General features: G+C 35.5%; 1 protein-coding gene and 1 long non-coding RNA gene across 3 annotated transcripts in view; one reads left to right on the forward strand and one right to left on the reverse strand.

Moving 5' to 3' along the window:
- Window positions 1–16964, reverse strand: part of bin3 (bicoid-interacting protein 3) — a 43695-nt gene extending 26731 nt beyond the window's left edge. Inside the window, exon 1 of one of the 2 annotated variants that reach the window (XM_020959302.2) lies at window positions 16689–16964. The gene's annotated coding sequence lies outside the window, so the exon portion shown is untranslated. Of the gene's footprint in view, window positions 1–4322; window positions 5480–16688 lie in introns of those variants that run through there. The other variant, XM_020959301.2, reaches the window with a different exon arrangement.
- On the forward strand, window positions 6369–6755 carry LOC147643594 (uncharacterized). Its single transcript, XR_015271759.1, has 2 exons — window positions 6369–6447; window positions 6552–6755. It is a non-coding gene; the product is annotated as an uncharacterized LOC147643594 (long non-coding RNA).
- Window positions 16965–16988: the final 24 nt, after the last annotated feature.

The raw sequence follows: 16988 nt of genomic DNA on the forward strand, positions 1-16988 counted from the left end.
CCGATACCAACATTTCATTTCACAGCAAGGGTATCATGAGCTAGAAAGAGCGGAGAAGAGATATTTTTCATCTTCATTTCTATACTCAAAAAAAATTTGAATGCCTTCAGCGTGCCCAGATTGGGCTGCCTGAAGTACCAAGATGAGTTCTGCCTGGTGTCCTTGTTGTTGGTGTTGTGCCTGTTATACAATATAACGAATAGGCCTGCTGTAAACAATGGATGTGCCTGCTACCCAACATGACTATAATGCACGTTGATAGAGAAGGGAAAAGGAGCAAGGACCACGAGACCAAGGGAGCGTCTAGCGCGTTGACTGTGCCAATTTCGGGAGAGTTGGCGTCGACGTTCGTTATTTTTCTGCTAGTTGAAGGGCAACAGCATTTTGCACAATTTTCCATCATGTTTTCCTCCTTTTTTGTATCCGGCAGCCAGTACACAGTTGTTATGGAAAATAAATTGGTTGAGCTTATTTGGTGCACAGGTTGCCTATGATAGGAACGAAATATGGCAAGGACACGGCAACCAACATGGGCTTATGGTCGAATGTGGTAGAAGTACAAAAGAATTAATGAAATTAAAAGGCGAGTCATAAAAATGTAGATTTTTACATCTTCTAAACAAGTAAAAAGTTAGTACTCATTCATTCTTGAAAGCAGACTCGTTAGATTAAAACTATATCTTATAAAATTTGATCAGAGTGTGTGAAGAAACTTAAAAACAAATAATAGGAACATAAATTAATTATATTATTATTATACAAAGGTAAATTCTTCTAAGCGAGCAAGGGTCAAGAAGGTTAAAGCTTATTCTATAACTTTATTAATTTTGCCTAATTTCTTTAATTTCATTTTCACGCTATCCTTTTTGTTTGCATTTTTCATTTCCAGGCATATTCTCGGAATGCAATCCCTTTCATTTGCCGAGCATTTCCGAAACAGAATAAAAGTTTTGAGGTAAAATTTGCATGCATGTACGCGTCTGCTTTGGCATATTTTGGCACCCAAACGCACACTCTGAGGCCTTAAACTAGACATGAGCTTTTTAAATCGATATTTGGGTGACGGGGAAAAAGGGAAATTGGCCCGTTGAGGCCAGATGAGCCCATACAGACAACAACTACAGACTGCAAAATATTTCAAATCCGATATGTAAAAAAAGGTGAGTAAAATTTCGGCTTTTTGCTTTTTCATTTGAGACATTTATCCAATTATTTAATTTATTTATGGTTTAGAAAATGAACACACTGGCCAACAATGCTTGAAAGAAGTAAAAAAAGTTTGCAAGATTTATTTTAAGCCATCTGAAAAGAGAAAATGATGCCAGGTTCTGAAGAATTTGTGTGGGCAGTTATGATTTAACATGCAATAGCATATTGCGGCGATAAACTCTTGCTAAGATGATAAAGTGCTCGAGTGCGTTGAATGTGCTTTGCACAAAAAGCAATAAATTCAATTGATTATTCGTCTCAATTCAAAATATATTATATATTGCCTTTTCTTTGCCACTAATTGGAATTTCAAACTCCTTGGAATGCCAAGTTAGGCCAAGAACTATTGCCACAACAAATGGCATGTGTGATTTCTTATTTGCTGCATTAAAATTTATTTTTATTATTTTGATCGTTGGAAAAGTTGTTCTTCTACAACCACTCTTCTGCCCTTGTTTTCCATGCTCCTTTTTTGTAGAGGAGCTTCTTTTTTTCGTTTTGTTTTTTGTAGATTTTTTGTTGTTTAATTGACTTGAAAACCAGTTTTATTTGTTTGCAGGCAGCAAAAAAGGCAGCTCAAGAGCAAAGGCATTAAAAGCAAATATAAATTGTGTGCTCCCCAACTTGGCTTTTGGTTTTTTTTGGACTGGCTTTCCAATTCTGTTGTCCTGTTTTATACCCTCGCAAAAAGTTATTAGGTTTTATATGCGAAAAGTTTTCCTTATCTAAGAAATTGTTAGCCTTTATCTTAGGGCCAATTTATCAATGCTTATTTCTTATTTTTATACTGATAAACTATCTGTCAAAAAGAGTGTTACTTAACACTTAACTGGGAACTTGTCAAAATTGATAGTAAAGAAGTGATTGTATGGCATTTTGTTCACAGCTCTGATATCCTTTCGCACATTATGGACTTGCATTAACAGCAGGATTGACAAATCGCTAATTTAAACCAGGTGGAACGCCTACCTTGTTTAAATTACGCAATTAAATTCAATTTATTTTTGACTATCAGTGCAATATCTAATTTCAAGGGTACTAAACTTTCGATAGCGCCTAGCTTTCGTTCTTTTCAGTTACCTTTTTTTCACACACAAACGGACACACATATTTTTACGCAAAAGAGATAGAAAGACGCTTGCGCTCTGTTTTCCTTATCATAATGCGATTATTTTCGGACTTCCCAACGCGTATAGAAATAAAAGCATAACAGCAATATAGAACTTTTACGCCAAAGCATCCACACAGCGCGTATGTGTGCCTGAATTGTCCGTCCGCTGATTATATGTGTTCGTATACTTGTGTGTTTAGTGAGCTCAAAGCTAGTGGAGCTTTAAACTCGTTATTGCCATCGCCGCTAAGCAGCTTCATTCCGACAGCACTCTCTTTCCACTCCCTTAGCCGAGCAACTCTCCGTCTTGCTCCACTGATGCCGCGTATCCGCTTTTTCGGGGTCTGCCCTAACTTACTTTGCCATATTTCGTCTGGCGCTGTAATGCCGATCTTAATTAGAAATCGGTTCTAGCTCATTAAAATCATTATGGTCCGGATTGAGAAGTGTTCTTATAAATAAAGCAAAACATCTTAAATTTTAATTTTTTGTCTATTTCTAGCTGTTTTTGCACAGTAAGAAGATTTTTAACTGTTTTGTTTTTAGAGAAGAAATTGGAATTAAGAAATTAATTAACGCAACTACAAATCAATGCTTTTGGGGACGCACATAAACAACAAAAAAAATATGTGCCAAGTTTTTATTTTAATTTTACAAAATTTGAAACTTATAGCTCTTGGTTAGCACTATTATTGTTGCTAAGATCGAATTTGGGCTTTTTTCGTTACGATATTCTCTAAAATGTACTGCATTCGGACGCGACAAAAACATAAGTCACATTTGCAAAAAAAAAAAAAAGCTGTTCAAGTTCTGATTTCAGCGAAGCGTAATAAATAATTTTATTGCAATTAACTTTACTAAAATATGCAATAGATTATCTTAATAATGTATTTTGTTTGAATTTTGAATATTAAATAATTTCTTTAACTAATTTTTAGTCCAGGTCGCATGCGACATACATTTTGTTAGTCGGGATTTTAACTTTTGGCAACTTTTTACGAAAACGCGTCTTATAATAGTTTGACAGCAGCTTATGCGTAGCTTTTCCACAAAACTCAACATAATGTGATTTTTTATTCACTTTTTCATCCCAGCATTCCACTCTATTCTCTCTCTTTCTGCACACACACAGGCAAATGCGCTTGCCATGTCTAATTTATGCAAATTTAATTGCCGCCAGACATTTTAATGAAATTGAAACAAGCCGAAGACCCTTGTGGGGGAGGAGGGGTCACAGAGTGGGCGGTTTTTTTTTTTATTTTAAGTGAAGATACTGGGCAAATTGCGAACTTATTGCGGTCAGAGCGATATAGAAATTTTAGTTTGTCACAGGTTGGCTGTAATCCCGTAAATATTCATTAACGGTCTCAACATAAGCATGACGTTGTACCTTTGCACTTTATCACTAATTAAAAACCATTTAAGATATCAAATAATCGTGGCAAAGATCTCAGATGCCAAATCCTCCATTCAAACTGTTTAATTTCACTGCTTTAATTATTTTCCCGCACCTCTGTCCGCTATTGATAAATATTTCTTGCTGTTATTTATAGGATTTCCTTTTATTTTTGTTGCTTTTCGCCTGCTGCTCACTGCCTTGTTTTTGTTGTTTTATTTTTTGTGTTGCCCGTTCATTCGCCGCTCGTTTCATTTCCACTACGTTTTATTTCTCGCACAGTGGTGCCAGCTCACAGAATGTGAGAACAGGGAGAGTCACTTCACTTAGTTTCCTTATTGACCGCCCTCTTTCCACTGTGCGCTCTTTGCGTTGAAATGTCGCCAGAGTCGATTGTTGTTGTTGTTGTCGTTGCCATTGCGAATCAGAAGAAGAGGTGCATTCGTTAAATATCTTTAATTGTTGTTTTTGTGCGCTATTTAAACTCACAGACACAGAAACACTCGCGCATACAAACACACTATACTGCAATTTTGACACTCGCACCGCAACGAAAGGGGGAAGGGGGAAGGGGAAATCATTTCTCGTTTTATTGGCAATACTTACTATTTCGACGTTTCTAATTAGCTTCTATAAAATCTTTTGTTTATTTGTAGTCACTATGTTACGCACGACTAATTTTATCCGATTGCTGTTTTGCCGTCGGTCTTTGTGACTTCCACCAAGCAGCTGCTCGTTCGCGTTTTTACTTATTTTCTCGACTTTCTTCACTATTTTATTTATATTCACTGTTTTTGTTTATAAACTTTTAACTGACAGCCACGTTTTTTCTTTATTCGATTTTTGATTTTAATTCGTCTCTTTTTTATTTTTAATTTTCTTTTTGTCCGTGGAGGTGCTTCAAAACCGTTTTACGCTGAAAAAAAACTTGTTTTTTCAGTGGGGCCGATGAAAAATTATCAAAATATAACTTTAAAGAGGTCTTTTTGGTGATATTTTTTTATATTTCAGTTTCGGTCACTCTGAATTCCGAAGCTGTTGTTTAACATTCTACACCTTACACGTCTGAATGACGATTTTACACGTTTGCAGATACATGGGTTCGAATTCTCAATTTTGGGGTCGAATCCTCATGTAAAATGTAAAATGCGCTCTCAGGTTCGTCGTGGATGTTAGTTAACAGAACTCTCACTTGGGTGCTGCCGGGTCGTTGTTGGCCGTATCAATAATTTATCAAAATGCCAATTGGTATTTTTTTTAATTTTTGTTTTGCGTCACTCTGTTAGCTGTTATTTACACATCTACAAACTATTCCACCATTTATAGAAACACGTAGAATTCTTATTTAGGAAGTTAAATTCATTAACAGAATGCTCTCTCGTTTGCCCCAATATCAATGTTTCGATATTTTTTGTTTGATATTTGGCCACTCTGAATTCCGAAACTGTTATTTAAACCTGCTACTTCAGCTTTTTTCCCGCAAAATCTGGCTTTTTTGAAATATCAAACGCGGCAACAAATTGTGAAACGTGTTTCTCAGCTCCTCACTTGTTTTATCTTAGAAAAAAAAAAATACATTCAATAATTAAATATTAAGTAATTATTAATTATTATAATAATTAATTAACTATCTGCTATTAATGACAAATTCGCGAGTCATACCTATGCTATTAACAATTTTCTCCTAAAATTTAACCATAATGGAGTACATAATAAAGGGACGATACACAAAATACATTATGTTCATAGCTTTACACCACACGCCTGAAAATTGGAGGACATTTCAAAAATAATAATATAATATCAAAGTAAATATGTTAAATTAATTATTGAAAAAAAAAGAACAAACAAATATATTCACAAATAATATTACGAGTCTCATGCTGGACAGCACAATTTTTATCCGAAACCCAAAAACTAATTTTTTAACTATGTAAATATAGCTACAGCATGACGGAGCATTTTGTCAAAATATATATTTTTTATACTTTATATTTCTGTTTTAAAAATTTATATCTTAAAAAAAATCGGATCGTAAAAATCCAATGCCATGTCATAGAGAGTGTTTTCTAGAGAAGCTGTGAGAAAAATTTTAAATTCGGTTAAGTAATCAAAATTATGTTAAATATACGATTTTTTTTTAATTTTGGATGGTCTAACCCTTTAAACAAGCAACAAATTTTAATTTGTCTCGTGGTCCAAGCATTTCATATTTTAAAATAATTTTTTTTACTTATTGTTAACCGCTCCACTTGCAACCACTTGAACAATTTACGAATAAATACTGTAAATAAAGAATTTTTTAACATTGATTAAAAATTAAAACCTTTCCTATGAATAAAAATGTATCTAATTTTTCTAATCAATTTTAACAATTGCTTGTTATTTTGCTTTTGTAATTTCTGTTTCTTAAATTCTGTCAGCACTGTTATGTTACAGAACTGCTAATCGGATTTTCGCCAAAGTTTTTCGGAGAGCTTGGATTTTTTCGCTGTTTTCTATGGCTCTCTTCATTTTTTTCTTTCTTTAAAATGCTGGAGAGCCGAAACGTTGGAAAGGAACGAAAAGCGACGAAACGACGAGGTGTCGGAACGTCTCGTCTGTCGTTTCTAGCTCTCTCCGATTTCGTCTGTCATTCTCACTGACCGACTGACTCACTGTCTCTCCCGCTCTTTTCGTCGAGTGGTGAACAAACAGAGAGAACGTTTCGTACGTGTATTTGAGATTGTGTGTAAGTATTGCGCCATCGCCGTCTGAAAATCGACATGTATGTAGGTATGTACATATGGATGTACGTATGCATGTTCCCTCTAAGCACATTTGGTTTGTTTACAGTTTTTCGTTTTCATACCGGTATTCGCAATATGATAGGGTATATTCGAATTTATCAATTTATCGGGTACAAAAGAAATTAATTAAATATTCTCGGTTGGATGGAATTAAATTAAATGCACTTTTTAGAAGCTATGATATTGAGCAGTTAAAAAATTACATGTCATAATAATAATTGATATATTTTATAAAATTGTTTTACCAAAACCACAAAACTGTCTATTGAGAATTATAACGACAATAAAACCAAACCTAAATATGATGTAGCACATTACAAATATACACTAGCAAAAGGTCAAACTTTTTATATTATTTTATTTTACAACATTTTCGCACATTTCAATTACCATGAAACATACATATGTACATACATATGTATAATACCATAGACATCCGTTATATACCAAGCCAATGTTCGAAAATAAAATAAAACTTTTAGAAAGTGTATCTTCAATTCGCTTTTCTATGTTGGGTATTTGCTTGTTCTCTAATATGTTATATTTTGTGTGTTGTGTTTATGTTTTCCATTGCATTTGATTGTTTTAAATTGATATTTGTATGCTAAAGCGGCGCTGCAGCTATTTTAACGCTCTTTTTTCGCTGCACTCTTCGTATCACAAGGGAATTTATATTAATTTGTGAGTAATTTACTGGTGGGGTTACGTATAAAGTTTTCTTGTTTATAAACAAAAATTTCGTACGTATTTGTCTTTGGCCGTGTGACAGCTAATTGGGATTATTTCGGTAACCGGCGATTGGGGAGGTGGAGCCCTGATGGTGAAAAACTTTCTGATTAGCTTTCTTGTTCTGGCCACTTTACGGGAAGCTCTCATAAATTACGTACATACTAACCCAATTAGGGATTGTCTAATTTCGTTATGGAGCGCTTGCACGGTAGAGCGTGAAGTTATTTAGATACAATGTAACGATTCCATAGCATCCATTATTTTACTTACAAAGAAGTAAGAAAGCTATCATGTACTCAGAGCTATAGACGGTGCATAAAAAAAGGCAGCAAATTAAAAAGCTGACGTTTAAATACCCTTGCAGTTTGTAATTTAACAAAAACTAATAACATTTCATATTTCTTATATTTATATGAAAGATTCTAAATTGCAGTTGTGATTATATTTAACTTTTTTAATTAATTTACGAAAAGAATTTAAAAACGCCATTCCTGACAGACGTGCCTTGATAAGTCGGATTTATTGCCTTTGTTGGACAGAACTACTAAAATAAAAATATTTTAAAACGTAAGTCAAAAATCATACCCTCTTCGATTTTTTTATTTTCTGTGGAGAATAAGACTCTATGGAGTACCATCCAAACATTGATTTAATGTGTGCTGTGTATGGAGAACATACTTTCAACGTTGTCGACTTACACGGCAACAACGGCAACAAAATCGAGGGATACAGCTAAAATATAACCGCAGAACAAGTGGAAAGAAGAGCCAGAAAGAGCGAAAAAATTGCAAGCGAAACTATAAATAGCGCCATAATGTGATAAGCACTCATATGAAAACGTCGAGCGGTCTGCGATTATTGTCACACGGTGAGAGGAGATGGGGCGACTGGGGAAATGGGGAGAAGGAGCATAACATGAAAATGGAGAGCGAAAAGAACGGCTTAAGGTGGCACAGAGGCAGAGAAGTGGCCACGAAAACGGCGACAAGTGCCACGAGCTGCACACCATCTTATACTTGTCTCATATTGCAGTTGCCTCCTTAACTCGTGCAGACCATAATACAACGACTTATAGTTGTAAAAAAAGGATCGCCCCCCCCCCCATACGCTTTAAAAACCAAGCCTTAATCAGGACAATTGGAGACTTCTACCTTCTGGGTGGAGGAGGGTCCACCCATTTTATCGGCTTAGTAAGTAAGGGACAGTTTCCTTCTACTCCTAAAACTCTTTCTGGTCTTTACTGACGAATTGATCACCGTAAATATGCTTATCAAAATTGTTAAGAAAGATATAGTGTCAACTTTTTTTTTAAGAACATGCTAAGACCAAAGAACACTTTTTCAATGCTCTATCTCCAACACGATTAATCTGATCGTAAGAAATACCAAGTGCCAATACTATGAGCGCTGAAAGAAACTAAGGATTTTAAGCGCTTGATCGCCCACTTTTGATCGATTGACAAAAATAAAGAATAATTAAAATAGTGTAGTTATTAAAATCCTGGACTTCACATACCGCATAGTATGAAGAGTCACTCAATAAGAAGTTAGAATAATAATAGAGTAACATAAACTATTTTTGTCAATGCGGTACACTGTGGACCGCTTATTAGCATCTTTACTTGCCCGCGGGATAGTTTGCGTTTACATTTGCTGACTGGTTTTGTACCTTTTTTATACCCTTGCAGGGTATTATAATTTCGGTCAGAAGTTTGCAACGCAGTGAAGGAGGCACCTCCGACCATATAACGTATATATATTCTTGATCAGGATCAACAGCCTAGTCGATCTAGCCATGTCCGTCTGTCCTTCTGTCTATCTGTCCGTCTGTCCGTTTCTACGCAAACTAGTCTCTCAGTTTTGAAGCTATCTGAATGAAACTTTTTAGTTAGCCGTCTATATACTCTCACTCGTATATATGTCGGAACGGATCAAATTTAAAATATATAGCCATTTTATTATACTCTTCAATTTTGTGTAAAATTTTATGAAAATCGGACTACTATATCATATAGCTCCCATAGAAACGATCGAGAAATTAATTCAATTAAAAATTATAACTTTTTCAGTTTTCAACAGATTATATAGGTATAGCCATTTTATATTAGTCTTAAATTTTGTATCAAATTTCATGAAAATCGGACGACTATATTATATAGGTGCCATACAATTTGCCATACATTTCATGGCCGATGCGTTTTAATCCCACTGTAGCCGCTCTCTATTCTCGTCGGCACTCTCTCCGGGACAATTTCTGATCTCTCGAACGGATAGCCCACATATGAAAACATACATTCATACAATATGTGCATAGTTGTTGCCGCTGCCAAGTACTACTGCTGTACTTGTCACTTTTTTTAAGATAATAAAAACTAACAACTGTTATTTACCTTTTAACAAAAGCGAACGGCAACAGGTTCGTTGACCAGGCCCCGAGATCTCAAAAAGCATTGTGCGAAAAATAAATACACATGCACACAAATGCATAAGCTATAAAAATAGTATCATTACAATTTAAAATAAACTGTGAGAATAGTTCCTCCAATAAAGCTTTCTTTTAAATAATAAAAGATTTATATAAGATTACATATTATATCGAGTTATTAACTCAATTGGTGTACATATAAATTGAAAATACATTTAACTCACAAAAATATCTCACTTTTTTTTCCCGGAATATTTAGACCGTGCACTACTATACTATTAAATATTCACAGATAAACTCATCGTAAAACCAATAGATATCCTCTACCCTCCTGAATTTTATCTGAACCTGAGAGAACGAGTGCTGCTATTGTAAGAAGAGCACAACACACTCCACGTTAATGCCTATCAAAGGGTTGTGTGCAAGGGCATACAAACTTAGACTTTCCAAAGTTCCTATCATTTTCATTTTGGGTTTGATAAAGTGACCACAAGTGGAACATAAATAAAATCGACGCAATCCAAGGTCAGATGTGAAGGGAATTGCATTACCATCGACCGCTCAAATGCTCAATGCAATTTTAATTGATTTGAGCCTCACAGACAATCTCAAAAGAAATTCGTACCAAAAAATGTGAAGAGAAATATTGCAAAATATCAGCGGACGCATAAAAATGCAAATGACTCCAAATACACACCGATGACTGTGTCAGAGTACACAGCGGGGAAAGAGAGGAGAGTGGAACGGTGAGCAAACCTGACAGTGCTGCCTATTTAGCCGATTTACGAATTATTATGTTTATCCAATTTTCAGTTCCTCAACAATTTCGCGATAGAGATAGATTTACGTCGTTGCGCTTAAAAAAATCTCTAACATTTTTTGAACAATTTTTAATTTCTAGGTATTTAAAAATGGAGAATACGAATTATAATATAAACCTTGTACCCATCGGGCACGGGCTATAAAATAGCCGCAAAGCCTTTAGACTCGAAATGTTTAATACAATAGAGAAATGCACATATACATATGCTAAATGGTACATTTGTATTCGCCAAGAGTTGTACAAACGAAAAGCTGAGCAAAAAAATGTCAAAACTCTGAACAAAATTCTAAATTGTTTTGCATATAAATTTGTATTTTTAGTTGGCATCCAGCGTCGCCTCATCGATGCCCCACCGCTCTATTCATATCCCTCCTTCTCTACAAACCCCACTCGGGGGCAAGCAGCTTTTCATTCAGATTTTCCTCATCGCTTTGCTTTGCCTTGTTTTCCATAACTTATGCGCGCATTGTTTTCATTTCGCTTCTTTCACTTCGCTGTTTTGTATAGTTTTTGTTGTTGTCGTTCTCGTCATCATGAATTACGCTGGGAAATCTTGTTGATGTAATTCGAAATGAAATGGAAAAGTTAAAGCGAACTAAGGAAACATTTAAGATAAATTTACAATGATTGATAAAGTTGCTTGGAAACACTTAATGGTTTTACAGACTAATGGCTTAACCAACCTTCCGACTAGTTATGCACAGAAATTGTTTTAAAATTGATGAGCAATCATATGAGAACTTTAAATACAAGTAATACTTATAGTTTAATATAATATGTACATGCATACATTTGTATCAATATATAGTAGTACTTTTAATGGTGTCAGGGACTTTTTTCTAGTAGAAAGACTAGTCGGGGTATCAGAGTTATTGGCACAACGCACTTCTTGGCGTGGCCAAACATAAATCTATTTCGCTTCGCTCATCTCTTCGCTGTTGTTTAGTTTTACTTGATTTATGACTAGCAGAAATGTTCGCACACAGATACATCTATAAACGATACACAAACCCATGGAATCGAACTTTATTGATATCCGCACTGTGGTTATAAAAAAGGGGCCGGCTAGTGGGCGTGGTTGCTGGATGCCGACTGAAATCTCTGTGAGATTATATGTGTAAATGTATGTTTGCGAGTGGGTGTGTGAATATAGAAGATGTGGAAGCAACAACAAAGTGTATGCCATGTTTACGCTTGGCACTTGCCAAAAAACGGAAAAAATCTGATGACAAAACAATATTAAATGGGAACTCTGTTCAAGCCAGTAATTGGCACGTCATTGAGAAAAGGCTGAAACCCAAAGTCTAGAAAAAGTATAAACAACTTAAATGCAATTATGTGCACCAACAAATGTCGACCTAAGGAAACGATCAGGCCTTTTCTACGACATTGATCCTGATCCTTTCCCTTTATCAGGAAAAAATAAATCAGTTTATTATATATTAAAGCATTCTGGGTTAAGATACAGCAAACCCTTTTGGCTATGGAATCAAGATTTTGTTTAAATTTTAAAGTGTTTGAGAACATATAATTACAATTTAATACGGATAATAATAACCGAAAACCAAGATATGGTTACGTTATTACGATTGCTCACATTGGTTTATCTCTCATTTTTAACCAAGATCTATAATGTTATAGGTCCAATAGTACTAATAGGTATTTTATAGCCGGGACATGAAAACTACACTTTGGTTTCTTGTTATTAAGCCAAGAGGCTTTAGCAAAGTCAAAGAAATGAGGTCAGTGAGGGGGGACCCAGCGGAGCAGGGAGCTCTAGCGCTAATGCTTAAAGTTAAAGGTCCTTAAAGAGCCAAATGAAACCAAAGCCGTTGACATCGTGTCAGAAGAGTGCGCCCCTTTTTTTCAGAATGGCGTATTCAAGGGATCGAGACAGGGGAAAAGGCTCTAAGGAAGCGGGAGCACATTTAGCTGACGAAAAAACGGTGTATGTATGAAAGAGTTACATACGTGCCAAAGTTAAGCCAAAAACGAACTGCGCGTGACTTGAAGACAAAGCAAAATATGGCGCTTTGACGACTAAAGTTTAGCTTAAAAGCTCGACAATGGGATACCCGGTGGTTAGTTGAAGCAGTGTAGGTTTCCTAAATACATATGTACATATGTCCGCAGATATCTGCATACAATAAGTGATTTGATAATTGATAAGAGACATTTTTTTACAGATTAACATTTAAATAAACTCTTTCAATTATGTAACTTTAAAGTGGGTCCTCTACTCTACTTATTGCCTATTGGAACTTATCGTGGCTTCGAAAATTTAGTCAAAATTATAATATTTATGTATAAAATTAGCTAATCTATTTAAGACAAGTCTATTATAGGTTGTTCAGTATTTCTAAGACACTATTTTTCTTTACAAATCAACTCCTGTTATATAGACATAGCAACATGTCTAGATCGACTGCCCTAGTGTTGCTACCTTGTTGTACTTTATTAAAAGACTGACCGGATTAAAGCCTGCTAAACGAAGAAGAGCGGAGATGAGAGATTCGACAAAATAGAAAATAGACGGTGGCAGAGCTGTCAATATGACGTCGCGGAAAAAGAGCGCGCCTTCTAGCGAGTAGACCTCTGCCAGGTGGCAGGTTAATGGGAGCAGAGAGGTGGGTTTAGGTAAGCTGGTCGACGTTTGCCAAAAGCAACAAGCCAAAAAGCAGAAACAAAGCATTGCTGGCAAAATACTATCGCACAAACAAGAACTGGAGCAACGGCAACAAATACAACAACAGCAAACAAGGTGCATAACGTGATGCCTTCAACAGCAGCAGCAACAACTCAAACAACTAAGAACAAGTGAACTAAAGTAAACAAAACTGGGATAGTGAAGAGTGACAAAAAGGGGGAAGAAAAACAAAATTGTGTGAACATTGAAAAAATAAAGTTATATGCATACATATGTACATATGTATCTATCTATTATTATATCACCAGCAAAGTTGAAATAACACCATCAACAACTAAATTAACAAAATGTGGCCTTTAAATTGTTGTTAAAAAATAATCCGCAAACACTAGAGATGAAAAAATAGGTAGAATCATAAATTCCAACTGCTTTAATTAAATACATTTTTTTCTTTCTTCTCTTAGTTGCATGTAGGGGGCACATCAGTGGAGGTTGCCAAGTACTTTCTTTGTCCCACTCTCTCCCCTTGTAGGCTTCGCGCCTAGGAAGGCATTTCTTGGGTTTTGAGTACCGTTGAGCTTAATCGCCATGTGCATGTGGGTGCCTTTGATGCGGTGGTTTTCTACAATTCCATCTTCTTCTGCATTCAGATCTCCCTTTTGCCACCCACCTCAGCTGCCACGGCAAAAGGCCTCCCCTGCTCACCAAAAACAACTGAGTTTAACAGTGGGCCTGAAGTTGAAATAAAAATTTCGAATTTGCAATAAATTTAATTATTTGATTTTAGCACACTTTTCAATGAAATGATTATTAGTTATAAGCGCTGCCTTATTCTATATTCGGTACAGAAATGGTACTCGAGGAATATATACATTCGTAGATTTGTATAAGTCTACGGATCTCAGAGAGGTACAGCTGAAAAATGAAGATTTAAACGATATATTTCTGTTTTAAAAAATATCCATAAGCTTTTAAGTAACAATAAAATTTATAAATTCAAAGTTTAGATGGTAATGAATTTGAATATGGTGTACGGGTGTTTTCGGAACATTTTTAGTAAGATTGGACGTTAAAGTTGAGTTATTGGGGTTGCAAAGCTAATTAACCTTAACTCATGGTTTTAAGTACCAGGCGTGGCTATGGAAAATCATTATCATTTGTTTTTGAATTTGTACAACAATTGAACTCGTTAAGAATACTGTTTTTCTTAAAAATAAGTAAGTTCAAAAACAGTTTTGGATTTTTATGCCCTTGCAGTGTATTATAGTTTCAGTCAGAAGTTTGTCCGTCTGTCCGTTTCTACGCAAACTAGTCTCTCAGTTTTAAAGCTATCTGAATGAAACTTTGTAGTTAGCCTTCTATATACTCTCACTCGTATATATGTCGGAACGGGCCAGATCGGACGACTATATTATATAGCTGCCATAGGAATGATCGGAAAATTTTTACAAAAAAAATTTAACATTTTCAGTTTTCAATAGAAATGGATCAAATTTAAAATATAGCCATTTAATTATACTCTACAATTTTGTGTCAAATTTTATGAAAATCGGACAACTATGTCATATAGCTCCCATAGGAACGATCGAGAAATTAATACAATTAAAAATTATAACTTTTCCAGTTTTCAACAGATTTTCATCAAATTTGAGGTATAGCCATTTTATATTAGTCTCAAATTTTGTGTCAAATTTCATGGAAATCGGACGACTATATCATATAGGTGCCATACAAACGATCGTTTGATGTAGAGGAAAAATTAAAATCTGTGAATGTAAAACTGCAAATATAATATGTATAGGTGAATGAAATGAAAGCAGGTATTACTTCATTGCTTTTTAACACAAATATATATAATTTATATTGTACGGATTCCTAGTCATAGAAGTTCTATCTGTAAGGGTATGTATATAAACTTCGGCTTGCCGAAGTTAGCTTCCTTTTTTTAAGTTCAATATAATTTGTCGTATCCTAGAATAATATAACTACCAACATGACGAAATATTAAAAAATTATAAATGTTACAAAAACCATTATTTTAACCTCACTGGCCCACTGTGCTCAAGCATCGCCTCCTGAGTTCAGCTGCTTCTGGCTCCCTCTCTTATCCATTACCCGTTCCCCCCATTTATTTGCCATCAACTCTTGCCTTGTAATTATTGTCATTACGTCATAAGCAGGCAGAACCGCGACGAAAGCAACGTCTCTCTTTCCTGCTGTTTCTCCCTTGTGCCACCCTACGACCCGCCGAGGGCCCTGGGGGGTTTGTTTTGATTCGCCTTGGCTTTTAATTTGGCGCGTTTAAAAGAATTTCTCAGCTGCCCCACTTCCATCGGATGTGATGGAATGGGGGAATCGAGAAGGGAGTTCAGAGAATATCATCGAAAGAGAGAAGTGCAATAGGAAACAGGCAAGCAGTGGGGGGGGGGTACTTTAAATGGTCTTTCTTATTTTAATGTGCATTTAATAGGGCCAAACTTCTACAGAATCTCCGGGTTTGAATTCAATTGAACACTTGTGGGATCATTTAAAAGAATCACAGCAGCGGAATATAAGAAAATTAGGGGAACCGATACCCTAACCCTGTTGAAGGAAGTTTTGCACTCGAATGGGTAGCCTGAGATGCTATTAATTTGCAAATATTTAACGATTTCTTAAGATTTACACACCTTTTAAGACTGCCTATTTTGGCAGAACTGACATACGTAAGTGTAATAACTTATTACACAATGTAGTTCAAGAAGGAGAAGTTCAACTAATTCATTTAATATATTTTTAATTCACTGTGAAAAATATAAACAGAGATACTCTTCGTTGAAATCAATATTTTCATATTTATATGAGAGCTGAGGTACATAAACATTTTGACAGCTGAATAGTAGGCCGGTGTCGGTTGTTCCTCGGCACGTGTATATTTTATAGAATAATAAAATGTATATATGTATGTACATATATAACGTACAACTGCAGAAACAAATATGACATGCGAGTATAGGGTACTTTGATCTCCAAACACCTAAACATTTACTTTTTATGTGGCTCGGAAATTTGTTATTTTATTGTTGGTACATGCCACGAATCGCTAATGGGACGCTCATTTCGCAGGGCTTTGACAAGCTACAAATAAACAAAAGCGAAAAAGAGCGCAAAAAATGGAAACCTGGCAGCAATTAACATTGACATCTGACGAGCACGCGATAAAAGTTATCGATGACTGGCATAGCGAGGGGGCGGGGCGGACCAAATAAATTTGATTGCCCAAATGATGCGTGAAATTGGCAGCAAAAATAAAAGGCAATTGAACTTGAAAAAAAAAATGTACACAGCAACTTTCCATTGAGCGTGAAGTGCACGTTAAGAAACACACAGAGCTTGAAATCACTCTCACTTTCTGTCGATTCCCTAGCTGGGCTGCTTTGATTGTGCAACAACAAAAGAAACATCAAAAACAGCTGAGCGTCACAAACACATTTGCACGGGTCGTATTTGTGTGCTGCCGTACGCATGTTTGCAGGGGATGTCTTTGCTTGAATCCAAATACACTAGGCGGCTTAACTTACCGCTAAAAGTCCGCGCTTTGGGTCGTTTAACACTTCACAAAAACTTTTTAATGTACTCGGACTTGATCAAATCAATTTTTTTCCACCTTTAATTCATTCAATATTTTAATTCAATTTTCGCGACTTTTAACAAATTGAACGAGGAGAGCAAGGAGAGCGAGACAGACCCACTCGATATAGGGAATGGTAAATACTGATACTCCTATCGACCACTCGAATTGTATAGTAAAATTATCGACTAGTCGATTAAAATACTTAAAATGCAAAAATTCGAATCTTATGATTGTTTATACGCGTTTA

This window comes from Drosophila serrata, unplaced genomic scaffold, assembly GCF_035046125.1.
Source record: "Drosophila serrata isolate PLE 108 unplaced genomic scaffold, ASM3504612v1 contig_267, whole genome shotgun sequence".
NCBI classification, from domain to species: Eukaryota; Metazoa; Arthropoda; class Insecta; order Diptera; family Drosophilidae; genus Drosophila; species Drosophila serrata.